General features: G+C 40.6%; 1 protein-coding gene across 1 annotated transcript in view; it reads left to right on the top strand.

Moving 5' to 3' along the window:
- The window catches only part of MYBPC3 (myosin binding protein C3), a 202,124-nt gene that overhangs the window by 977 nt on the left and 173,523 nt on the right, over positions 1-27,624 (top strand).

Raw genomic sequence — 27,624 nt, 5'->3', positions numbered from 1 at the left:
TCAGCAGCATACGCACATATGCTGTGAGGCCCGTGCATTCGTTTTCAAGCTCAGAGAGATGGCAGTGGTGTGTATTGTGTTTGTGAAGCCTTCACTTGTGTCATACAAGCCACTGCTGACTCCCGGAGAGGGTGCAGTGTTTGAATGCTGATGCACGGGTACTCACAGAATATGTGCATATGCCGCTGAAAAACAATAATTAATTTTACAAGAAGCATTTTTGCTAATGAATATATATTTCACAAACACTTCTATTTAAAATTGAAATGCAGCCTTGCACATTTCAATTTTGACCTTTGTATCCCTTTAACAAAAATATCTCTTAGAAAACTGTCATATGCAGACCTGCTGACTCTGACATATATTTAACAGTGAGCACTAATTTAGATATCCACTGATGTTACTGGAAAAGGCAAGCCCTTAATATTTATTTTACTTAGGGTCAACACCGCAGTTTTACTTCCATGGAAGTTATTTTTAGGCTCTGGTTAATGGAGATCATAAAAAATAAATATAGAAAAAAAGGCACTGCTATGGTAAAACATCTTCAAGTTTGCTGGAATCTTATTGTAAAGAAACGATCATTTATACAAGTCCTAGCGGCTTTTGTTTCTGAGCTGTGTTGTATAATTATTTATGCAAAATGATGCTAATCCGCACAGCCTGTATTTTGGGGGAGTTTTGGATATCTTTCCTTTACTTGAATTGATGGTTTATTACATGTTAGAAAGGAGATTATCATCTAATTTCTGACACACCGCATTAATTTCCCCAAACATACATTGTTTTCTAGTTAAAATAAATGTAAGGTACTGGATAGGTCTTACTGCTTGTAAATCAACAGACCAATTCAGGCATATGATAACAATACATTGCATGGAAAACATTAAATGGACATTAAAGTGATGGTAAACTCTCCGCTTTATAAAAACAGATTCAGAATATTAGTGATATTTTAGAGGGAGTTTAATTAATTAGTTGTAATGAAGATGCGCTATAACTAACTTTTTAATATAGATATGAAATCAAATACCCCATGCTCTGCCGTCCACTGCAAAAGTCAGTTTTCTGTGAGCTAACAGTTTTAATTGTTGTCCAATCAGCGCTCTCACTTATGGCACTTTTGTTGAAGCTAGAGCACTGATTGGACAACTGTTCAAACCTTCAGCTCACAGAAAAACTGACATTGAACTCCATCTAAAATATCACTAACATTTCAGATCTGTTTTTATAAAGGGGAGCGTTTACCATCACTTTAAGCATCTTTTAAGTTTCTGCAAAAATTAGCCTTATCCTATGTTCCCTAGTAAGGCCAAAAAGCAAATTATGTTACCTAGGTCTTCTTTAAAATGCTGCAAATCAATGGCTAATTTAGGAGGTTTTCAGCATTTGGATGAAAATAAAGGTTACGGAATTTGTTTCATGGCCACTCTGGGGGTTATGGGACAAACATATTTTTTTTTTATTTTTTACAAATTCAAGAGGTGTTTTATGTCCCTTTTAAACAATGTCATCATCTTTATGAAGTAGAAGAAGAATGTCTGAGATATGTTAGGCTGTCCTTAGGATTAATTGAAGACCAGATGAGCTTTCTGGTTCTTATCCGTCATCAAAATATATATGTTTCTGTTAGCATTTGGAGAATGAGGTCTCCTCAGAAATGTTGTATTTGCCTTCCCATATCTGCTCAGTTGAACCTTGGGAATGGGGGATTATTTTTAGACCCTTGATTGGTTGCACTGACTACTTGCGTTGCTCTGTGACTAATTGCAGGCAGGTTGCGGACAGGCTTTCGCTTCTTTCAGAAATCTGCTGTAACTAATACCTTAGATAACCATCTACGGAACTTTCCAGACCTTAATAGTTTCATTTATAATTTTGTATTTTAAAGGGATATTTGTTATTTTCATATAGGCATAATACATGTCAGAAATTAAGCAATGTATTGCAAAAGATCTTCATAATACAAGGTTTAAAAGCATTTAAATCTATAATTTTATAAGCAATAATAAATGTCATTGAGCATGTTTATCTAATTTCCTTTGCTGTAGAAAATTAGGCAGGCCTGCAAACTTTGAAAAAATGTTTAATAAAGTATGTTCATTTGCATATTAGGTGATTTTAATAAAAGAAATCAATAGTATTTAAATTGTTTTTTGTTTAATTTTTATTTAAATTGTAATGGAAGATTGTTCTAAACTTTTATCCATATTGTTGAGAATAGAGGTTGATCCTCAAAAAAAAAAAATCTTATTATTGTTATTTTTGTTAAATCAATCTTTATTTTAAACAATAGTTTGCATTGCATACAGTATTTTTTCATTCTTCCATATTAAAATAACTTATAGAATGTTGTGATACCCCAATGTGTAAATTGAAGTTTTGTTCTTTTGAGAAATATGATCTGTTTTGCATTTCAAAATCCTGTATTTATAAGCTGAATACAATTTATGAAACTTATGTTTTTACCGTGACAGAACCTCATTATGGACCAGATTTTCTATGGCTTTCTGGTCTGGGTAGCTTAGCTAAGAAGAGTTGTTGGAAATGTTATCTCTTGAATTGGGAACTTTCTAAATACAGATGGGAGCTAGGGTTGCCAGCTCGGCCATATTTTCCTGGACAGTCATGATTTATGCTGCAGGGTGTGCAGGGAGGAACACGGATAGTACTATCCAGCAGCACTATCTATGTGCTGTCCAGAGGCACAATGCATGTTCCTCCCTGCACACCCTGGCGCATGTGTAACTCATAACTGTCCAGTTAAACATGACTGATGTGGCAACCTTATTGGGAGCAGAAAATTTGCAGATAAACAGGATCTAAATGGATTGAAATCGACCCCTGAGTATTTAATTCCTTGACAGGGGTTAAATTCATACTCAGTAGCCAAATAAAACTGCCAGGAATTCCTGCTTGGGAATGGCATGGAACACACCTGATGCACATAGTTTGCAAAGAACTTTCAGAAATTTCCATTTTATAATGAGATTTGTACATGTGATTTTTTTTTTACACATTGCTTAATTTTGTTATGACCCTTTCTAATCCTGCTCCTATGTCCTACTTAGAATTCCTAATGTCAATGACAATCTTTGTAATTCAGAGCCCATATTTTTTAATAATTTGGTTTACAATATAGTATGATAGTAAATGAGGTTGAACAAAGACAGAAGTCCATTGAGTTTAATCTATATAAATCTTAATTTATCAACAATAAAAGCTCCAGTTATTCTTAACTCAATCCCATTTAAAAGGTGACCCGTTTAACACCAGCAATCATATCCCTGAATTTTGTTTCTAGCCAGAAATGTATCTAAACAGTATTTAATTGCATCCAAGTTATTGGCATTTACAACCTCCTAAGGTAATGAGTTCCATAATTTAATTTATTTTACAGGGAAATAACGTTTACAAAGCTGTAGATTAAATCTCCTTTCCCCCAGCCGTAAATTGGGACCTCTTGTCACAAATAATTTTACTTTGAATAAACAGAGCTTCTGCCATCTCTGTATATGGGCCTTGAATATATTTATGTAAAGTAATTATGTCACCCCTCAAGTGTCTTTTTTCTTGAGAAAACAGACCGTTTGGCTAACCTCTCCTCGTAGATTAAATTCTCCATTCCCCTTATTAGTTTTGTGGCCCTTCTTTGAACTTTTTCTAAGTCTGCAATGTCTTTTTTAGAGATTGGTCCACAGATGTGTACTCCATACTCAAGGTAAGGTCTATCTAGGGTTTTATATAGTGGCAGAATTATGCTTTCCTCTCTTGCATCAATGCCTTTTTTAATACATGCTAGTATATTATTAGCCTTAGAAGCCACTGCCCTGCATTGTGCACCCATCTTTAGCTTGTTATGTATAAGTACTCCCAAATCCATTTCCTCCATTGCCTAGTTCGTTCCATGTAAATAGTAGGTTGCCTGCCTATTTGTACTTCCAAAATGTAGAACCTTGCATTTTCCAGTATTAAATCTAATTTTCCATTTACCTGCCCATTCTTCTAATTTTTGTAGATCCCCTTGTAAAGCAATTTAATCCTGCACTGACCTAATGACCTTATACAACTTTGTGTTATCTGCAAAAATAGAGATGTTGCTAATTAATCATTGCTCCAAGTCATTAATAAAAATATTAAAAAGAACAGGGCCCAGTACTTATCCCTGGGGGACACCACTGATTACCTTTGTCCAATCTGAGTATGATCCGTTTACTACTACTTGTTGCTCCCTGTCTTTTATCCATTTATTTATCCATGAGCTAAAATTTTCAGCTATTCCCAGTCCCTTCATTTGTTACATTAATCTCTTGTATAGCATTGTATCAAACACCTTTGCAAAATCCAAGTATATCACATCAAGCGATTACCCTTTATCTATATTTTTACTTAGTTTCTTGTAGAATCTAATTAAATTAGTTTGACATGATCTATTTCTCATAAAACTGTGCTGATTTGAACTCATAATTTTGTTTACACAAATATACTTGTCAATATAATCCTTTATATTCTCTTCAAGTATATTCCCCATTATCAGTGTCAGACTAACTGGTCTATTGCTTCCTGGATCAGCCCTATTTCCCTTTTAAAAAAAAAAAAAAAAAAAGTGGCACCACATCAGCTTTACACCACTACTAGGGTATTATGCCCAAGGATAATGAGTCTTAAAAAATTAAGAGTAGAGGTTTGGCTATAACAGTGCTAAATATTCCAGTAAAACCCTTGGGTGTATTCCATCTGGACCTGGAGTTTATCCAGTTTTTTTTCCTGATATCCTCTTGAGATAACCCAGTTAATGGTGTGGGTTTATATGTTCTGGTCTGTTTCAAAGTATCTCCCATTAGTTCCTCTCTTGTGTATACTGAAAAAGAAGAACTGGTATATGTTGCATTTGAGTCATTGCTGGACCCCTCAGCAATGTCATATTGAGTCTTATGCATGTTGCTGGATATTTGCAATTCCCCCCTTCAATATGAATATTAAAACATCAATCCTATGAGTATATTCCTTAAGCCCTGACAGTTCACCCAACTTCAGCTAAAAAGTCTGCCAAAAATCAGATAAACTTGGCAGAGTGACATCAATTGAAATTCAGCATTGTCTTAAACTTGTTAAATTAAACCAACTTTGACTGATTTGTGAATTAGCTGAATTTAAACAACTTGTAAAGGGACCTCACGATTAATGCTGATTGGCTAAAATTTAGTTTCTCAATTTTTAAATGACTGTAAAGTTGGTTAGAAAATTAATAAAACTATGCAAAGTTGGTCAAGAATTACTTCAAACTAGACAAATGTATGTATATTTATTTAAAAACATGTCAGAAAAAGTATATTTAAATGATATATATATATATATATATATATATATATATATATATATATATATATACTGTATATAGCACTCCACTTGTAATGTAGACCTTATGGTGTATGTAGATCGTTTGTAATGCAATCCTTGATGCCGATAAAATTATTTGTGTATGTGCATATCTTTTGCAACGTATCGCTATTTCTCCAACATAGGTGTGTCCGGTCCACGGCGTCATCCTTACTTGTGGGATATTCTCTTCCCCAACAGGAAATGGCAAAGAGTCCCAGCAAAGCTGGTCACATGATCCCTCCTAGGCTCCGCCTACCCCAGTCATTCTCTTTGCCGTTGCACAGGCAACATCTCCACGGAGATGGTTAAGAGTTTTTTGGTGTTTAAATGTAGTTTTTATTCTTCAATCAAGTGTTTGTTATTTTAAAATAGTGCTGGTATGTACTATTTACTCTGAAACAGAAAAGAGATGAAGATTTCTGTTTGTAAGAGGAAGATGATTTTAGCAAACGTTACTAAAATCGATTGCTGTTTCCACACAGGACTGTTGAGATGAAGTAACTTCAGTTGGGGGAAACAGTTGGCAGACTTTTCTGCTTGAGGTATGACTGGCCACATTTCTAACAAGACTATGTAATGCTGGAAGGCTGTCATTTCCCCTTATGGGGACCGGTAAGCCATTTTCTTAGATTAAGTAAAAGAATAAAGGGCTTCATAAGGGCTTAAAAAACTGGTAGACATTTTTCTGGGCTAAAACGATTACTTTGCTAAGCATATTTTGCAGATTATAACTCTTAATAGTTATTATAATCTTGGGGATTGTTTAGAAAAACGGCAGGCACTGTATTGGACACCTTTTTCAGATGGGGGCCTTTTCTAGTTATAGGCAGAGCCTCATTTCGCGCCACTAATGCGCAGTTGTTTTTGGAGAGCAAGGCATGCAGATGCATGTGTGAGGAGCTAAGAACCACTGAAAAAGCTTATAGAAGGCGTCATTTGGTATCGTATTCCCCTCTGGGCTTGGTTGGGTCTCAGCAAAGCAGATAGCTGGGACTGTATAGGGGTTAAATGTAAAAACGGCTCCGGTTCCGTTAATTTAAGGGTTAAAGCTTTGAAATTTGAAGACACTGTGGTGAAATTTTGGTGAATTTTGAACAATTCCTTCATACTTTTTCACATATTCAGTAATAAAGTGTGTTCAGTTTGAAATTTAAAGTGACAGTAACGGTTTTATTTTAAAACGTTTTTTGTGCCTTGTTGACAAGTTTAAGCCTGTTTAACATGTCTGTACCATCAGATAAGCTATGTTCTATATGTATGAAAACCAAGGTTTCTCCTCATTTAAATTTATGTGATAATTGTGCCATAGTGTCCAAACAAAGTAGGGACAATGATGCCACAGATAATGATATTGCCCAAGATGATTCCTCAAATGAGGGGAGTAAGCATGATACTACATCATCCCCTTCTGTGTCTACACCAGTTTTGCCCACACAAGAGGCCCCTAGTACATCTAGTGCGCCAATACTTATTACCATGCAACAATTAACGGCTGTAATGGATAATTCTATTGCAAACATTTTATCCAAAATGCCTACTTATCAGAGAAAGCGCGATTGCTCTGTTTTAAACACTGAAGAGCAAGAGGACGCTGATGATAACTGTTCTGACATACCCTCACACCAATCTCAAGGGGCCAGGAGGGAGGTTTTGTCTGAGGGAGAAATTTCAGATTCAGGAAAAATTTCTCAACAAGCTGAACCTGATGTTGTAACATTTAAATTTAAATTAGAACATCTCCGCGCACTGCTTAAGGAGGTATTATCTACTCTGGATGATTGTGACAATTTGGTCATTCCAGAGAAATTATGTAAGATGGACAAGTTCCTAGAGGTTCCGGTGCCCCCCGACGCCTTTCCTATACCCAAGCGGGTGGCGGACATAGTAAATAAGGAGTGGGAAAGGCCCGGCATACCTTTTGTTCCCCCCCCCTATATTTAAGAAATTATTTCCTATAGTCGACCCCAGAAAGGACTTATGGCAGACAGTCCCCAAGGTCGAGGGGGCGGTTTCTACTCTAAACAAACGCACTACTATTCCTATCGAAGATAGTTGTGCTTTCAAAGATCCTATGGATAAAAAATTAGAGGGTTTGCTTAAAAAGATGTTTGTTCAGCAAGGTTACCTTCTACAACCAATTTCATGCATTGTTCCTGTCACTACGGCAGCGTGTTTCTGGTTTGAGGAACTAGAAAAGTCGCTCAATAAAGAATCTTCGTATGAGGAGGTTATGGACAGAGTTCAAGCACTTAAATTGGCTAACTCTTTTATTTTAGATGCCGCTTTGCAATTAGCTAGATTAGCGGCGAAAAATTCAGGGTTTGCTATCGTGGCGCGCAGAGCGCTTTGGCTAAAGTCTTGGTCAGCGGATGTGTCTTCCAAGACGAAATTGCTTAACATCCCTTTCAAGGGTAAAACTCTGTTTGGACCTGATTTGAAAGAGATTATTTCAGACATCACCGGGGGAAAGGGCCACGCCCTCCCTCAGGATAGGTCTTTTAAGGCTAAAAATAAGCCTAATTTTCGTCCCTTTCGCAGAAACGGACCAGCCTCTAACTCTACATCCTCTAAGCAAGAGGGTAATACTTCATAACCCAAACCAGCCTGGAGACCGATGCAAGGCTGGAACAAGGGTAAGCAGGCCAAGAAGCCTGCCACTGCTACCAAAACAGCATGAAGGGATGGCCCCCGATCCGGGACCGGATCTGGTGGGGGGCAGACTTTCTCTCTTTGCTCAGGCTTGGGCAAGAGATGTTCAGGATCCTTGGGCACTAGAAATAGTTTCTCAAGGTTATCTCCTGGAATTCAAGGAACTACCCCCAAGGGGAAGGTTCCACAGGTCTCAATTATCTTCAAACCAAATAAAAAGACAGGCATTCTTACATTGTGTAGAAGACCTGTTAAAGATGGGAGTAATTCATCCAGTTCCAATAAGAGAACAAGGGATGGGGTTTTATTCCAACCTGTTCATAGTTCCCAAAAAAGAGGGAACATTCAGACCAATTTTAGATCTCAAGATCCTAAACAAATTTCTCAGGGTTCCATCATTCAAAATGGAAACCATTCGAACGATCCTTCCCACCATCCAGGAGGGTCAATTTATGACCACCGTGGATTTAAAGGATGCGTACCTACATATTCCTATCCACAAGGAACATCATCAGTTCCTAAGGTTCGCTTTTCTGGACAAGCATTACCAGTTTGTGGCACTTCCATTCGGATTAGCCACTGCTCCGAGAATTTTCACAAAGGTACTAGGGTCCCTTCTAGCGGTTCTAAGACCAAGGGGCATTGCAGTAGTACCTTACTTGGATGACATCCTGATTCAAGCGTCGTCTCTGTCAAAAGCAAAGGCTCATACGGACATCGTCCTAGCCTTTCTCAGATCTCACGGTTGGAAGGTGAACAAAGAAAAGAGTTCTCTGTCCCCGTCAACAAGAGTTCCCTTCTTGGGAACAATAATAGATTCCTTAGAAATGAGGATTTTTCTGACAGAGGTCAGAAAATCAAAAATTCTAAGCTCTTGTCAAGTACTTCATTCCGTTCTTCGTCCTTCCATAGCGCAGTGCATGGAAGTAATAGGATTGATGGTTGCAGCAATGGACATAGTTCCTTTTGCACGAATTCATCTAAGACCATTACAACTGTGCATGCTCAGACAGTGGAATGGGGATTATACAGACTTGTCTCCGACGATTCAAGTAGATCAAAAGACCAGAGATTCACTCCGTTGGTGGCTGACCCTGGACAATCTGTCACAGGGAATGAGCTTCCGCAGACCAGAGTGGGTCATTGTCACGACCGACGCCAGTCTGGTGGGCTGGGGCGCGGTCTGGGAACCCCTGAAAGCTCAGGGCCTATGGTCTCGGGAAGAATCTCTTCTCCCGATAAACATTCTGGAACTAAGAGCGATATTCAATGCTCTCAAAGCTTGGCCTCAACTAGCAAAGGCCAAATTCATACGGTTTCAATCAGACAACATGACGACTGTTGCATATATCAATCATCAGGGGGGAACAAGGAGTTCCCTGGCGATGGAAGAAGTGACCAAAATAATTCAATGGGCGGAGGATCACTCCTGCCACCTATCTGCAATCCACATCCCAGGAGTGGAAAATTGGGAAGCGGATTTTCTGAGTCGTCAGACTTTCCATCCGGGGGAGTGGGAACTCCATCCGGAAATCTTTGCCCAAATAACTCAATTATGGGGCATTCCAGACATGGATCTGATGGCGTCTCGTCAGAACTTCAAGGTTCCTTGCTACGGGTCCAGATCCAGGGATCCCAAGGCGACTCTAGTGGATGCACTAGTAGCGCCTTGGACCTTCAACCTAGCTTATGTGTTCCCACCATTTCCTCTCATTCCCAGGTTGGTAGCCAGGATCAATCAGGAGAGGGCTTCGGTAATCTTGATAGCTCCTGCGTGGCCACGCAGGACTTGGTATGCAGACCTGGTGAATATGTCATCGGCTCCACCATGGAAGCTACCTTTGAGACAGGACCTTCTTGTTCAAGGTCCATTTGAACATCCGAATCTGGCTTCCCTCCAACTGACGGCTTGGAGATTGAACGCTTAATTTTATCAAAGCGTGGGTTTTCAGATTCTGTAATAAATACTCTGATTCAGGCTAGAAAGCCTGTAACTAGAAAAATTTACCATAAGATATGGAAAAAATATATCTATTGGTGTGAATCTAAAGGATTCCCTTGGAACAAGATAAAAATTCCTAAGATTCTTTCCTTTCTACAAGAAGGTTTGGAGAAAGGATTATCTGCTAGTTCTCTGAAGGGACAGATCTCTGCTTTATCTGTTTTACTTCACAAAAGACTGGCAGCTGTGCCAGATGTTCAAGCATTTGTGCAGGCTCTGGTTAGGATCAAGCCTGTTTACAGACCTTTGACTCCTCCCTGGAGTCTAAATCTAGTTCTTTCAGTTCTTCAAGGGGTTCCGTTTGAACCCTTACATTCCGTAGATATTAAGTTATTATCTTGGAAAGTTTTGTTTTTGGTTGCAATTTCTTCTGCTAGAAGAGTTTCAGAGTTATCTGCTCTGCAGTGTTCTCCGCCTTATCTGGTGTTCCATGCAGATAAGGTGGTTTTGCGTACTAAGCCTGGTTTTCTTCCGAAAGTTGTTTCCAACAAAAATATTAACCAGGAGATAGTTGTACCTTCTTTGTGTCCGAATCCAGTTTCAAAGAAGGAACGTTTGTTACACAATTTGGACGTAGTCCGTGCTCTAAAATTCTATTTAGAGGCTACTAAAGATTTCAGACAAACATCTTCTTTGTTTGTTGTTTATTCTGGTAAAAGGAGAGGTCAAAAAGCAACTTCTACCTCTCTTTCCTTTTGGCTTAAAAGCATTATCCGATTGGCTTATGAGACTGCCGGACGGCAGCCTCCTGAAAGAATCACAGCTCACTCCACTAGGGCTGTGGCTTCCACATGGGCCTTCAAGAACGAGGCTTCTGTTGACCAGATATGTAAGGCAGCGACTTGGTCTTCACTGCACACTTTTGCTAAATTTTACAAATTTGATACTTTTGCTTCTTCGGAGGCTATTTTTGGGAGAAAGGTTTTGCAAGCTGTGGTGCCTTCCGTTTAGGTGACCTGATTTGCTCCCTCCCTTCATCCGTGTCCTAAAGCTTTGGTATTGGTTCCCACAAGTAAGGATGACGCCGTGGACCGGACACACCTATGTTGGAGAAAACAGAATTTATGCTTACCTGATAAATTACTTTCTCCAACGGTGTGTCCGGTCCACGGCCCGCCCTGTTTTTTTTTAATCAGGTCTGATGAATTATTTTCTCTAACTACAGTCACCACGGTATCATATGGTTTCTCCTATGCATATTTCCTCCTGTCCGTCGGTCGAATGACTGGGGTAGGCGGAGCCTAGGAGGGATCATGTGACCAGCTTTGCTGGGACTCTTTGCCATTTCCTGTTGGGGAAGAGAATATCCCACAAGTAAGGATGACGCCGTGGACCGGACACACCGTTGGAGAAAGTAATTTATCAGGTAAGCATAAATTCTGTTTTTGCTGATATATATTGTGCATATATAAACCATTTTTTGTGTATGCAAATCTTCTGCAGTGCAGCACTTGAATGATGATATATACTACACAAATAAAACATATATTGGGTATGCAGATATTTTGCAATTCATAACTTAATTGCTGATATATACCAATGATATATATATATATATATATATATATATATATATATATATATATATATATATCTCATTGCTTTAATGTTTCTTTAAAGCCCTTAATTTTATTGGTGCCATTGGGTATGTTTAAAAAAAATTCATTAATAAACTTGTGATTGGTGGGGAAAATAATAGGTTTGTTATGTCCTGTTGCTTTAATAAAAATCCAGACGCGTGAAAGAAACAGTATGAAAACTGCTTAGCTATACTAAGTGAAATTGACACTTAAAGGGACATTATACACTAGATTTTTCTTTGCATAAATGTTTTGTAGATGATCCATTTATATAGTCTATACAGCTTTTTTTTTGTTGCTTTTTTTATGTATAATTTTGCTTATTTTTAAATTACATTGTGCTGAATTTCAGACTCCTAACCAAGCCTCAAAGTTTTAGGAGAATACTGATGTATACCTACTCCAGTTTGCTCCTGTTTGTGTAAAGAGTCTTTTCATTTGCAGAGGGAGGAGGGAGTGTCTGATTTTCTGATTTTTTTTGCTATAGAACCAATTTGCAGTGGGTGTTCCAGTTAACCTTTTCAACAGTGCTAAACTGTGAGCTTCTAAGTAAGTTATTAAAATGTTTTATACTGGATTTTTAGATCAGTATCTGTGCATATTATTATTTATAGTAGTGTCTATTACGTGCAGTTAAATGAAAATTGCTGTATACTTTCCCTTTAAAGAAAGAAAGCCTCTTCCACAAGTATGTATATAGAGATGGAAAATATATGCAAAAATAAGATCATATAAATCTTACATGAACATAAACATACAAATTAAAAAGTAACTGATTTTTGCAATTAAAAAGTATCCTTTGTGAGCAGACCTAATACACACACTCTCAATTGTGAAAACGTCACTATATAAATATGCTAATTATTGTAAGGAAAAATTATGTTGTAATAACTTAGTGTAAAGATAAACGCCAACGCTTATTGCTCATAGCGTGTTGTGACTGTTCAAAAAATGTTACAAATTATTCATTTTCCTTATTGTAACAAAATAATTAGTGAGCCTACCTTGATGCAAATACACGCAGTTAAAAACCCAATGCTGCCGCTTCCAGAGTACTGAAATCAAAGTAGCACTTATTAATAATATAGCATTTTTGAAGTATAATAAGCACTTGTTTAATCCATTCACTAGCAAAGCAATGACATTATTGTTCCATAGTGAGGGGTAGCCCAAACTGCCGTCTCATTACCCCATTCAGATTCAGTCACTCTTTAACATAAAACACACACGCCTGGCTGTGACTAAGCTCCTTCAATCTGTGAGCTGAATTATTGTTTTACTGATCTGAAATGACAATCATATATTCATAGTAAGTGCTATTCAAGCATATGTATAGGTAATATGGATGCTAATGCAGAAAACAGGTTAAAAGTAAGGAGACTGAACTCCCGAGCCTTTTCTGTGACAATAGCCTAGGTACAGAGAACTCCAATTACACTCATAATAACATCATCTCATAAAAATGATTAAAATAATATATTGCACACAAAAGTTATAAGAGCTCAAAGATAGGAGGTCTCTCATGTGTTAGAAAAACAGGCAGACATAGGGCATTAATATAGACATACATACATATACATGTCTAAAGATATATGTATATATATATATTTATAAATACACATGCACACACACACACATATATATATATACAGTATCTCACACAAGTGAGTACACCCCTCACATTTTTGTAAATATTTTATTATATCTTTTCATGTGAAAACACTGAAGAAATGACTCTTAGCTACAATGTAAAGTAGTGAGTGTACAGCCTGTATAACAGTGTAAATTTTCTGTCCCCTCAAAATAACTCAACACACAGGCCCATATTTATCATGCTCCGTACGGAGCTTGAAGGGCCCTGTCTGAAGACTCGCCAGAAACCCAAGTTATGAAGCAGCAGTCTAAAGACAGCTGCTCCATAACCCTGTCTGCCTGCTCTGAGCAGGCGGACAGAACTCGCCAGAAATCAACCCGATCGAATACGATCGGGTTGATTGACACCTCCCTGCTGGTGGCCGATTGGCCGTGAATTTGCAGGGGGCGGCGTTGCACCAGCAGCTCTTGTGAGCTGCTGGTGCAATGTTAAATGCGAAGAGCGTATTGCTCTCCGCATTTATCGAGGTGTTGCGGACCTGATCCGCACTGTCGGATCAGGTCCGCAAGACCTTTGATAAATTGGGGCCACAGCCATTTATGTCTAAACCGTTGGCAACAAAAGTGAGCACACACCTAGGTGGATATGTCCAAATTGGCCCCAATTAGCCATTTTCCCTCCCCGGTGTCATGTGACTCGTTAGTGTTACAAGGTCTCAGCTGTGAATGGGGAGCAGGTGTGTTAAATTTGGTATTATCGCTCTCACACTCTCTCATACTGGTCAATGGAAGTTCAACATGGCACCTCATGGCAAAGAACTCTCTGAGGATCTGAAAAAAAGAATTGTTGCTGTCAGCCGTTTAGGAATCAGTCCGGGATGCAACCCAACTGCTAGCGTGAATAGAAAACACACGCTAGCACACTGAGAAATAACCAGGACGTGCCCCACTCAGGAAACAGATGAGAATGGTAACAAACAATAATAATTGTTCCAGTATGCAAGGAAGCCACAAAGGAAAAAAACGTCCCTTTAAGTAGGTTAGAAAAATACAAAGATAATGCTCTTATTTGCAGTTTTGTAAATGTCCCTTTAAGCAGGCTTGTAACAAAAAGGCAAAGAACTCTCTTTCAGCTTGTAAAAGTAAATGTCCCTTTAAACAGAAAGGCAAAGTTCTCTTTTGCAGCTTGTAAAAGTAAATGTCCCTTTAAGCAGGCTTATAACAAACAGAAAGGCAAAGTTCTCTTTTGCAGCTTGTAAAAGTAAATGTCCCTTTAAGCAGGCTTATAACAAACAGAAAGGCATAAGCAAGGTCAGGCAGGCAGTAGTCGGCATCCAAACATCAGTAGTAGAATAAGGCAAAAGCAAGGTCAGGCAGGCAGAAGTCGGTATCCAAATAACAGTAGCAGGGATAAGGCAAAAGCAAGGTCAGGCAGGCAGAAGTCGGTATCCAAACATCAGTAATAGGGTTAAGGCAAAAGGCTTGGTCAGGCAGGCAGAAGTCGGTACACAAGAATATAGAACAGAATTAGGTATGGTACTCACAAACTCCAAGGGGAACAAACAAACGGGCCCCGAGTAAGATCTCCCGCCGTGGTTTAAAGGCAGGAGCGGCGACGTCATCAGAGGGGTGTGTCGGAGGAAGCGTCACGTTGCTAAGCAACGTGACGTCATTCACTCAGAGAAGATCCGGGAGCCGCGGTGACACGGCGATGAACGGACAAAATCATGACAGCACCCCCCTCCTCAAGGACCCCTCCGGGGGACAGGACCAGGCCTATCAGGATGAGTCTTGTGGAAGGCCTTGATTAAAGTAGGAGCATTTACCTGATGAGCCGGTTCCCAAGATCGTTCCGTGACTGGATAACCTTTCCAATGAATGAGATAATACAATTTCTTGCCACAAAGCTTGGAATCCAGAATATGGCTGATCTCAAACTCAGGGTGTCCATGCACAAATAGAGGTGGAGGTTTAGAAAAAGGTTTAGAATACCTGTTAGTCATCACAGGTTTTAGAAGAGAAACGTGGAATACCGGATGGACTTTGAGAGTCTTGGGTAAAGCCACCCGATAAGCAGTGGAACACACCTGACCCATTATTCGGAAAGGACCCACGTATCGTGGTCCCAATTTGTTAGAAGGTTGTTTCAGGCGAAGAAAACGAGAGGAAATCCAAACTTTATCACCAGGGCGATACTTGGGAGCCTTCTTCCGTCGAAGATCTGAAAAGAACTTGTAACGTTTAGAAGCTACAGAAAGGATACGATGTATTCTCCGCCAATGTCGAGTTAATCTTCGGGCAGTAAGATCAGAAGCAGGATTCACTGTGGAAGAAGTATGCAAAGGAAATGTTCTGGGCTGATATCCGTAAGCCGCATGAAAAGGAGAGGTCTGAAGGGAGGAATTGTACCGGGCATTATGAGCCAATTCAGCCAAAGGAAGGTAAGAAGTCCAGTTAGAGTGATAATGATCCACATAATGTCTAAGATATGTTTCAAGACACTGGTTTACCCTTTCAGTCTGGCCGTTAGATTGTGGATGATGAGAAGTAGACAGGGATATTGTAGTTCCAAAATGTTTACAAAGTGATCTCCAAAATCGAGAAACAAACTGTACCCCTCTATCTGAGACAATATCTAGAGGAAATCCATGGATTCTTACAATATGTGAAATAAAAAGTTCAGAGAGTCTTTTGGCAGATGGTAATCCTGGTAAGGGTACAAAATGAGCAGTCTTAGTGAACCTGTCGACCACCACCCAAATAGTATTGTTTCCAGCTGACAAGGGAAGGTCAGTAATGAAGTCCATGGATATATGAGTTCAAGGCTGATGAGGTATGGGCAATGGTTGGAGCAATCCTGAAGGAAGTTGGCGAGGAGTTTTGTTCATGGCACATTGTGTGCATACTGAGACGTAATCTTTAACATCTTGAGAGAGAGTAGGCCACCAGACATGCTGTTTGAGATTTCGAGTGGTAATACTGATGCCAGGATGTCCAGAAAGGGGACTATCATGAGCCCAAAATAGAATCTTGGAACGAAGGCGTTCAGGAACAAAGAGTAAACCATCGGGAGGTTTACAGGACAAAGGAAGATTCCTTTGAGCAGACTGTAAATCTTGTAACCAAGAAGTTGTTAGCTGGGCTATGACTTCATGAGGTTGGAGAATGGTACCAGACTCAGGAACTGGGGTATCTTGAAATTGTCTGGAAAGGGCGTCTGCTTTAATGTTTTTTGAACCAGGTATGTAAGACAAATTATAGTGAAACCGGGAGAAGAATAATGACCAGCGTGCTTGTCTGGAATTCAATCGTTTGGCCGTTTGAAGATAAAGAAGGTTCTTATGATCAGTGAGTATGGTAAATGGTAAAGAAGTACCCTCCAGCCAATGCCTCCATTCATCCAAGGCCATTTTGATGGCAAGCAACTCTTTATTCCCTACGTCATAGTTAAATTCAGAAGGAGTGAATTTTTTAGAGAAAAAAGCAACAGGATGAATCCTTCCAGTCTCCGGTATTCGTTGAGACAGAACAGCTCCAGCAGCAACAGAGGAAGCATCAACTTCCAGGATAAACTGAAAATCTGGATTTGGGTGACGGAGAATAGGTGCAGAGGAAAAAGCTTCTTTGAGAGACTCAAAAGCTTCTATAGCCTCAGGAGGCCATCTTTTACAGTTTTGTCCTTTTCTAGTGAGAAAAGTAAGGGGAGAAGTAATAGTAGCAAAATTCTTGATGAACTTCCTGTAGTAGTTGGCGAAGCCCAGAAAACGTTGTAAAGCCTTCAAAGAATCAGGTCTAGGCCAATCCAAGATGGCAGAAAGTTTAGTAGGATCCATTTCAAATCCAGATGCCGATATTACATAACCCAGAAAGGGTATGGATTTTTGATGGAAAGAACATTTCTCCAGTTTAGCAAACAGATGGAAATCTCTTAAACTTAGAAGTACTTTCTTGACGTGGTGCACATGATCTTGGTGGTTCTGAGAAAAAATTAAGATATCGTCAAGGTATATGATGACAAAGATATTCAAAAAATCACGAAAGACCTCGTTTACAAAATGTTGGAAAACCGCCGGAGCATTGCATAGCCCGAAGGGCATGACCAGATATTCGTAATGCCCAAATCGAGTGTTAAAAGCAGTCTTCCACTCATCTCCTTTGCGTATACGGATCAGATTGTATGCACCACGTAGATCAAGCTTGGTGAATATGGTGGCTCCCTGAAGATAAGTAAAAAGTTCAGGGATAAGGGGTAGAGGATAACTGTTCTTGATGGTAATCTGATTTAATCCTCTGTAATCAATACAGGGTCTTAATCTGCCATCCTTTTTTACTACAAAAAAGAAACCAGCCCCTACAGGGGAAGAGGAGGGTCGAATAAATCCTCTAGCCAAATTGTCTTTAATATATTCTTCCAAAGCCATGTTTTCAGGTTTAGAAAGTGGATATGTCTTGCCTCGAGGATAGGTAGCCCCGGGAAGGAGATCAATGGGGCAATCAAAAGGGCGGTGAGGAGGAAGACGTTCAGCTTCTTTTTTGGAGAAAACATCCACAAAGTCATGATAAGGCATAGGTAAGGAATCCGGAGTTTCGATAGTGAGAGCAATAGTGAGTGGTAACTTGGTGATCTTTTGAAGACATTTAGTCTGGCATGTAGATCCCCAGGAAGTGAGTTCCCCGAAAGTCCAAGAAAAAGTAGGATTGTGAACTTGGAGCCAGGGTAGTCCCAAGATAATGGGAAATTGAGGAGTGGGAATGACATCAAAACAAATTGTCTCGGAATGAAGTATTCCTACGGTGAGAAGTAAGGGTTGAGTAGCAAACTGAATATATCCAGAACCCAAAGGATCTCCACTGACCGTAGAGACTGAAATTGAATACTCTTTCTTTAATAATGGTATAGAGTGAGTAGAGACGAATGTAGAGTCAATGAACACTCCTCCAGCACCAGAATCAATAAGAGCTTGGGTATGAATCTTACTATGTCCAATTTGAAGGGTTACTGGAACAAAAAGTTTCTTGTATAGGGAATGACAACTGTTTTGGCTTAACTCAGTTCCCTGGACTAGAGTTAAGCCCTGGCTTTTACTGGCCTAGTAGGACAATCCCTTAATAAATGCCCTTTAAGGCCACAGTACAGACACAAGCCAAGAGTCCGTCTTCTCAAGCGTTCAGTCTCAGTTAATTTTATACTTCCCACTTCCATGGGTTCAGCCTGATCAGGAGTAGGAGAGGCAGGAGTGACTGGATTAGAAAAACGAGGAGCCAAACGAAAAGGAGTTTGAGTTGAAGACCTCTGTGTTCTATCCTTTTCTTGTTGGCGTTCACGAAATCTGGCGTCGAGACTGATACAAAGATTTATTAAGGCTTCTAAGGATTCTGGAAGTTCCCGATACACCAATTCATCCTTGAGACGCTCATAAAGTCCTTTGCGAAAAGCGGCTCTAAGTGCTCCCTGATTCCAAGTAGTTTCAGAGGCAAGGGTGCGGAACTCAATAGCGTATTGAGAAACTGGTTGACTACCTTGACGTAAATCCAAGAGAGTGGCTTCAGCAGCGGATGACCTACCAGGTTTATCAAATACATTTGAAAACATAGAGAGAAATGTATCAACATCCAAAAGTATAGGGTCATTCTTTTCTAGCAGAGGTGATACCCAAGCCAAGGCTTTTCCTTTCATTAAAGAAATAAGAAATGTGATTCTAGAAGAGGGAGTAGCAAAAAGAGTAGGGCTATTCCGGAAATGGAGACGGCATTGATTCAAAAAGCCTCTACATTCTTCAGGATTCCCATCATATTTATCCGGAAGAGGTATCCTGGGACTCAGTTGTACCTGAGACTGATTGTTAGGAATCGAAGGAGGTAATGCCTCAATAGGATTAGGATTGGGATTAGGATTGGGAGGTGCAGTAGCAACCAAATTTTGTAATAGAGCAGTTATTTGATCAAGTTTAGTGTCCAGAGACTGCAAGTGGGTGGCATGAGATCCCAATAGCTGTCCCTGGTGAGCCACGGCCATGGATAATTCAGTGGGGTCCATTTATGGCCCGTTTGTAATGTCAGCCGTTTAGGAATCAGTCTGGGATGCAACCCAACTGCTAGCGTGAATAGAAAACACACGCTAGCACACTGAGAAATAACCAGGACGTGACCCACTCAGGAAACAGATGAGAATGGTAACAAACAATAATAATTGTTCCAGTATGCAAGGAAGCCACAAAGGAAAAAACGTCCCTTTAAGTAGGTTAGAAAAATACAAAGATAATGCTCTTATTTGCAGTTTTGTAAATGTCCCTTTAAGCAGGCTTGTAACAAAAAGGCAAAGAACTCTCTTGCAGCTTGTAAAAGTAAATGTCCCTTTAAACAGAAAGGCAAAGTTCTCTTTTGCAGCTTGTAAAAGTAAAAGTCCCTTTAAGCAGGCTTATAACAAACAGAAAGGCAAAGTTCTCTTTTGCAGCTTGTAAAAGTAAATGTCCCTTTAAGCAGGCTTATAACAAACAGAAAGGCATAAGCAAGGTCAGGCAGGCAGTAGTCGGCATCCAAACATCAGTAGTAGAATAAGGCAAAAGCAAGGTCAGGCAGGCAGAAGTCGGTATCCAAATAACAGTAGCAGGGATAAGGCAAAAGCAAGGTCAGGCAGGCAGAAGTCGGTATCCAAACATCAGTAATAGGGTTAAGGCAAAAGGCTTGGTCAGGCAGGCAGAAGTCGGTACACAAGAATATAGAACAGAATTAGGTATGGTACTCACAAACTCCAAGGGGAACAAACAAACGGGCCCCGAGTAAGATCTCCCGCCGTGGTTTAAAGGCAGGAGCGGCGACGTCATCAGAGGGGTGTGTTGGAGGAAGCGTCACGTTGCTAAGCAACATGACGTCATTCACTCAGAGAAGATCCGGGAGCCGCGGTGACACGGCGATGAACGGACAAAATCATGACAGTTGCTCTACATAAAGATGGCCTAGGCTATAAGAAGATTGCCAAGACCCTGAAACTGAGCTGCAGCATGGTGGGCAAGACCATACATTGGTTTCACAGGGCAGGTTCAACTCAGAACAGGCCTCACCATGGTCGACCAAAGAAGGTGTGTGCACGTGCTCAGCGTCATATCCAGAGATTGTCTTTGGGAAATAGACGTATGAGTGCTGCCAGCATTGCTGCAGAGGTTGAAGGGGTGCGGTGTCAGCCTGTCAGTGCTCAGACCATACGCCGCACACTGCATCAAATTGGTCTGCATCGCTGTCGTCCCTGAAAGAAGCCTCTACTAAAGATGATGCACATGAAAGCCCGCAAACAGTTTGCTGAAGACAAGCGGACTAAAGACATGGATTACTGGAACCATGTCCTGTGGTCTGATGAGACCAAGATAAACGTATTTGGTTCAGATGGTGTCAAGCGTGTGTGGAAGCAACCAGGTGAGGAGTACAAAGACAAGTGTGTCTTGCCTACAGTCAAGCATGGTGGTGGGAGTGTCATGATCTGGGCCTGCATGACTGCTGCCAGCATTGGGGAGCTACAGTTCATTGAGGGAACCATGAATGCCAATATGTACTGTGACATATTGAAGCAGAGCATGATCCCCTCCCTTCGGAGATTGGGCCGCAAAGTAGTATTCCAACATGATAACGACCCCAAACACACCTCCAAGACGACCACTGCCTTGCTAAAGAAGCTGAGGGTAAAGGTGATGGACTGGCCAAGCATATCTCCAGACCTAAACCCTATTGAGCATCTGTGGGGCATCCTCAAACGGAAGGTGGGGGAGCGCAAGGTCTCTATCACCCACCAGCTCTGTGATATCGTCATGGAGGAATGGAAGAGGACTCGAGTGGCAACTTGTGAAGCTCTGGTGAACTCCATGTCCAAGAGGGTCAAGGCAGTACTGGAAAATAATGGTGGCCACACAAAATATTGACCCTTTGGACCCAATTTGGACATTTGTTGCCAACGGTTTAGACATTAATGGCTGTGTGTTGAGTTATTTTGAGGGGACAGCATTGGAGCCCTTTGTATAAAGTTGATGAAAATATTTATGCAATATTTATATTTAAAGGGACATAAAACACAAATTTTTTTGTTGATTATTCAGATAGATAATACAATTTTAAAAAAGTTTCCAATTTACTTCTATTATCATATTTGCCTCATTCTCATGTTATGCTTTGTTGAAGAGATAGGTAGTGTGCACATGCCTGAAGCACTACTAAATCATGAAATAATTGTTTGGGGTTTAATGTCCCTTAAATAAAGGTTTTAACTATGTATTTACTGTAAATATTTCACATTCCAATGTTTTGCACATAGCAGAATATGTTCTTTGTATTTCTAAATAGATATTCCTCTCTCTCTATATATATACTGTATATATATATTTATACCTCTATAAAATCATCTATATATTTATAGGTATAGATATACTGTATATATTGTACCCCAAAAAATCAGATATATGTAGATTATATTTATTTATGAACATTGGAAAGTGAAATATTCATAATTTCATGTTGGCTTAGCACAAATGAGAAAATGCGATCGTGTTTGCGTGAGAATGGGGTGTTTTTTTTCCACCCTATTTCTTTTCCTCATTTTTTTTTCCTCATTTGTTTTTTTCTCCATTGACTTCTATGGGGGAATATGTAAACGCACACGTCAGGTGTATTAGTCAGGTTAGCACGAGAGCAAAAACTGTTTACTTTCAACTCATAATAGAAGCGCAACCGAGTGCAAAAATCTTAATTCTACCTCAATTAACGCTCAAGCGGGAGCGTTAATTTTTAATCCACTCTTAATCTAGCCCTTAAAGGGATATAAAACCTGAAAATGTTCTTTTGTTATTGTCAGAGCATACAATTTGTAAAATGTTTCCAATTAACTTCTATTATTAAATTTGCTTTGTTTCTATGATATTCTAGAAAACCTAGATAAGTGTCTGGAGCACTATATTGAAGGAAATAGTGCTGCAATCTTTTGCTTTTGAAAAAGGAGAATATTCTTGCAAAACTGCACCCATATAGTGTTCCAGACACATGCACCAGAGGCATAACTAGAAACCACAGGGCCCAGGTGCAAGAATCTAAGAAGGGCCCTCCACCCCCCACCCCCCAAAAAAAGGTGAATTTGATACGTATCTTTTTTTTTTTTTTTTTTTTTTGACATTTAACACAGAAAAAAATAATGTGAATCAGATTACATGTCTGCAAAAGGAGGTACCCTGTGCCCACAGTCTGTGAGATGGTCTGACCCCCTATTACTGTATATAGTTACACTGCTTAACCCACCAGTACTGTATATAGTGAGTCAGTGACACAGTCTGTAATCTGCTGGTGAGATGGCTGGCCTTACCCTTCCCGCCCCAGTACTTTATAAAGTGACCACAGTAGTCTGTGACATAGTCCAGCCCCCCGTACTGTATATAATGGTACTGTATAATGACACTGTTTACCCCCTCCCCCCATGCTGTAGTAACAAGGTCTGTAATTTGCTGGTTCCACAAACATACACACACACACATACATGCATAAATACACACACTGTCACATACATACATACACACATACGCACACACACATACATGCATAAATACACACACAGTCACTGTGCTGCCTCAATGAGGCATAGAATATTACATAGCCTCTGTTATGTTCATGTTGTTATAGTTAAGAAATCATATATTTTTATGCCATTGTTTTCTAGGCTTCCCTGTGTTTGTTCTGTACTGCCATCTAGCGACCCTTTTTGGTAATGCTCCTGTTTTCTAGAATGTCTTACCCCTGACCTTATTATGCATTTCCTTTTTGTGTATTGCTCCGCCCTTGTAGTTTTATGATGTTTTCCTGTGTCATGGCTGCAGCTAACAGGCCTCATGTAACAAGCACTCATGTTAATTCATTGCAAGCTACGATCAGTATCATCTTTTGACCGCATAATACTTCATCCACAAAGTTGCTTTATTCTGAATATCAGGTTACAGCAGATAATAAAATACAGCAGATGAATGGTTAAACAAAGTATTGGTGAGTTCAGCTATCTGACAAGGATTGTCTGCAGTGATTGTATCTTCTTATACAGGCCAGGCATAGAGTTCTCAGCAAGGGATAGATCATTATTACAACTATTTGAGTCAGAATAGTCAAAAGATGTATAGAATTCCTACAGCCTGCTATGTATATGTGTGTGTTTAATCTGCAATCAAGCTCAGGGTCATCCGCCATCTTGTGAAAGCACATGTCGCACAAGTTTACTGCACTTCATCTGAATGTTGAAAATTGTTTCTCTGCATTGAACTGTTACCCCACTTGTCTAAGCTGCTGTTTGTCGTCTTAAAGAGACAGTACCATTTTTTGCAAAACTTGAAAAAATGTCTAGACAAGGCTCTGAGAACTCTTTTATAGCCGAACCTACGCAGATACATCATGCCTCTGAACCCACAGATGTACAGGGAGCAGATCCTGCAGATATTGCTGAACAGAGTGTAAGACCCAAACGTACAATGAAACCGACACATAAACTCAGAGAAAACTATGAATTCACTAGAGATGAGTACTCCAGCAATCTGTCAGACCTATGGGACAGAATTTCACAATGCATGTCAGTTTTGTCACACTTTAATGATCAACCAGCCAAATTGAGAGACTCTATAGATCACCTATCTGCTGCATATGAACTCTACCAGCGGCTGTCTGCAAAATACACAGCCTTCTTACAGGACTTTAATATAGAGGACTCTTCAGCAGAACTGACTAGGACTGATGCACTGGACCAACATAGAGATCTCTTAGTGCAAATGGCTAAAGAAAAGGCAGAGTTCAGCATTGCTCAACTGCAGGAGACCAGATCTCATAGATCCACATCAACTAAGCTCACTGCACGTTCTTCTAGATCCTCTCGCTCCAGAAGTTCAACATTAAGCGACAAGCTAATAGAGGCCCGTGCTGATGCAGAATCAAAAAAAGTGCAAAGCTCCTTTATCAGAAGGGAAGCAGAAATGGAAGCACAAATGGCTGCCCAGCAAGCACAAATGGCTGCCCAGCAAGCAGAAATGACTGCCCAGCAAGCACAAATGGCTGCCCAGCAAGCAGAAATGGCTGCCCAGCAAGCAAAGGTGGATTCCCAAATAAAGGTTCTGCGAATGGAAAAGGAAGAAGCAGCAGCCCTAGCAAGGCTGAAAGTCCTTGAACAAGCAATGGGAGAAAGTACTAATTCAGATTGCCATATCCCAGCAGATCTGGAAGACCCAGTTGAACGCACTAGTAAATACGTGCTAAAGCATAATATTTGCAACGATACAGAGTCATCTCCTGTGCCTACTACTAACACCATCGTTCTCAATCTCAACACAGAGACCTCTCAGCACCAAATGCCTGAGCCTCTTCAAATCCACAACACAAGTGCATCTAAGCAGCAAACCGCATCACCTCCCGCTGACAATAAGGTGACTTCCAGTGACAAGCTGCAGCTCAAGCCACAGCTAGCAGAAGCCTTAGAGACTACACCATAGTTGAATGCTCTTGCAACATCATTTTATCCTGGTAAACTTCACCCTTCTTCACCAAAGAACTTTCACACCCAAGGGGTTCCTCAAGTTACTTTGGCACCAAAGAGTGAGAGATCAGACTTGACTGACTTTGCCAGATACATGATACGCCGTGAGCTCATTAACACAAGCCTCTCAAGGTTTGACGACTGTCCAGAGAGCTACAGGGCCTGGAGATCAACCTTCAAGGCTGCTACCGCTGATCTCGACCTTACAACCAAGGAGGAACTTGATTTGCTCATAAAGTGGCTGGGGCCGGAATCTGCAAATCGTGTTAAAAGACTGAGAACAGTACATGTTGACCACCCAGATGCAGGCCTTGCTGCTGCATGGGCAAGACTTGAGCAAGCCTATGGTAGCTCTGAAGCCATAGAAAGCGCTCTGTTCAAGAGACTGCAAAACTTCCCAAAAATAGGAAACAAAGACTATCGCAAGCTCCAAGAATTAAGTGACCTCCTCATGGAGCTAGAGTTGGCAAAGACAGACCCACGTCTACCTGGACTAAGCTTTCTGGACACTGCTCATGGTGTCAATCCTGTGGTGTCTAAACTGCCATATAACCTGCAAGAGAAATGGGCACAACAGGGCTCAAGATACAAAAGAGACTATAACGTATCCTTTCCTCCATTTTCATACTTTTGCAGGTACATCAGCGATCAAGCCTGGATGAGAAACGATCCCAGCTTCAGCTTCTGCGAACCCAACTTGCCTGCTTCATCATCCTTACCAACTTCATCAAGGTATGATAACACGGCAGCTAAACGTAAAGACTTTAATAGAGCAATATCTGTTAAAAGGACAGACATCTCATCACCGTATCCTCTCCTGCAAACCAGAGTGACTCGGGCAAGAGAGATAAAGACCCTAATCGTCAGTGCCCTATTCACAGGAAGCCTCACCCTCTTAAGAAATGTCGTGGGCTTAGGGCAAAGACTTTACAAGAGCGCAGGGAGATTCTCCAGAAACTTGGAGTATGCTATAGGTGTTGTGCTTCTTATGGTCACTTTGCTAAAGACTGTAAAGATGTTATAAAGTGCACAGAATGTAGTAGCGACAGACACGTTACAGCTATGCATCCTACTCCACTTCCAGACAACCCACAGCAGCTAACTGACTCCACCCCTGTCGCAATTCATTGCGGGGAGCAACAAAGTCGTGCTCCAGTCACAGCGAGTGTTTCCTCTGCATGCACAGAAGTCTGTGGAGAAGGCTTAGACTACAAATGCTGTGCCAAGGTATGTCTAGTCAAGATTTACCCACAGGATCAACCTGAGAAAGTTGCTAGGATGTATGCTATAATAGATGAACAGAGCAACAGATCCCTGGTTAAGCCTAAATTCTTTGAGATCTTCGGCATAGAGGGTCATGCAACACCGTATACTCTCAGAACCTGTTCTGTTTGTATAGAGGCCTTTGGCAGAAGGGCCAATGGATTCATGGTCTCTCATATCAAAGGAAATGAAGGCATACCCCTACCAACATTAGTCGAGAGTGACCAGATACCAGGTGAAAGGGAAGAGATTCCTACTCCAGAGGCTGCCTATCACCATCCTCACTTAAGGCACCTTGTTGATGAGATTCCGGCAATGGACATGAATGCTGAAATCTTGGTCCTGCTAGGAAGAGACATTCTCAGAGTACATAAAGTACGTGAGCAGTGCAATGGACCTGACAATGCCCCTTATGCACAAAGACTTGATCTAGGCTGGGTGATAGTGGGCGATGTAAGCTTGAATAGTATGCGTACGTCATCTGAGATTCACTCCTTCAAAACTTACATATTAGAAAATGGACGTGCATCCCACTTCAAACAGTGCTCTCGCCATCATGAAGTAAGGGAGAAGCCTCCTGACATCATCCAAATACCTGATGTTAATCCTATCCTTTGTGATGACAATCCGGGTACCACAGTGTTTTGTACTACAAGTGATGACAACAAAATAGCCTTGTCAGTTGAAGACAGGAAATCATCTAAGCCCAAACAATGGCATTATGTTCCATCTGAAATTAATCCTGCAGATCATGCCACCAGGCCAGTGTCTGCAAGTGTCTTTGCAAATTCTTCTTGGTTAACAGGCCCTGAATTCCTGCTGGATCATCCAGAAGAAACCACAGCTGATGTCTTCAGTCTTCTAGAACCTGACAACGATCCAGAGATTCGTCCTGAAGTGAAAACCCTTGTCACCAGAACTGAACAAAGACTCGTCTTGGGCTGTCAACGCTTTGAACGTTTCTCCAAGTGGACAAGGCTTGTACGTACCATTGCAAGGTTAGTCCACATTGCACACTGCTTTCACACAAAGCCCACAGATGCTCACTTTCAAGATTGGCACGTGTGCCAAAGGTTTCTTTCTGCAAAGGATATTGCTGAAAGTGAACTGTTCATAATACGCAGTGTTCAACAGGATGTCTTTGGCTCAGAAAGTAAATGTATCCGTGACAAGAGGGGCATTCCAAAAAACAGTCCTATAGCTAACCTGAACCCATTCTTTGACAATGATCATTCCGAGACAGCTCCACCACTTCAAAAACTCCAAGAGTGCTGGTACCTGCCTTTCTTCGGAGTGTATCATCCACATAAGCCAAAACAAATCAGGGTAGTGTTCGACTCCGGTGGCCAAGCAAATAGCAAACGATGGGCAGCGCTGTTCACTTGCATGAGTGTGCGTGCAGTACACATTGAAGTAATAGAATATATGGATGCCTCAAGTTTCATAAATGCTCTAAGGCGATTCCTTGCCATCAGAGGACCAGTCAAAACATTAAGATCTGACTGTGGAACTAATTTTGTTGGAGCCTGTCGAGAGCTACATCTCAACTCTAGGCCAATTCAAGACCTTTTAGCTGAAAAGGGCTGTACATGGATTTTCAATCCTCCTCATTCTTCCCA

The sequence above is a fragment of the Bombina bombina genome, chromosome 7, assembly GCF_027579735.1.
Source record: "Bombina bombina isolate aBomBom1 chromosome 7, aBomBom1.pri, whole genome shotgun sequence".
Lineage (NCBI taxonomy): Eukaryota > Metazoa > Chordata > Amphibia > Anura > Bombinatoridae > Bombina > Bombina bombina.
This window is presented reverse-complemented; position numbering and strand designations above follow the sequence as displayed.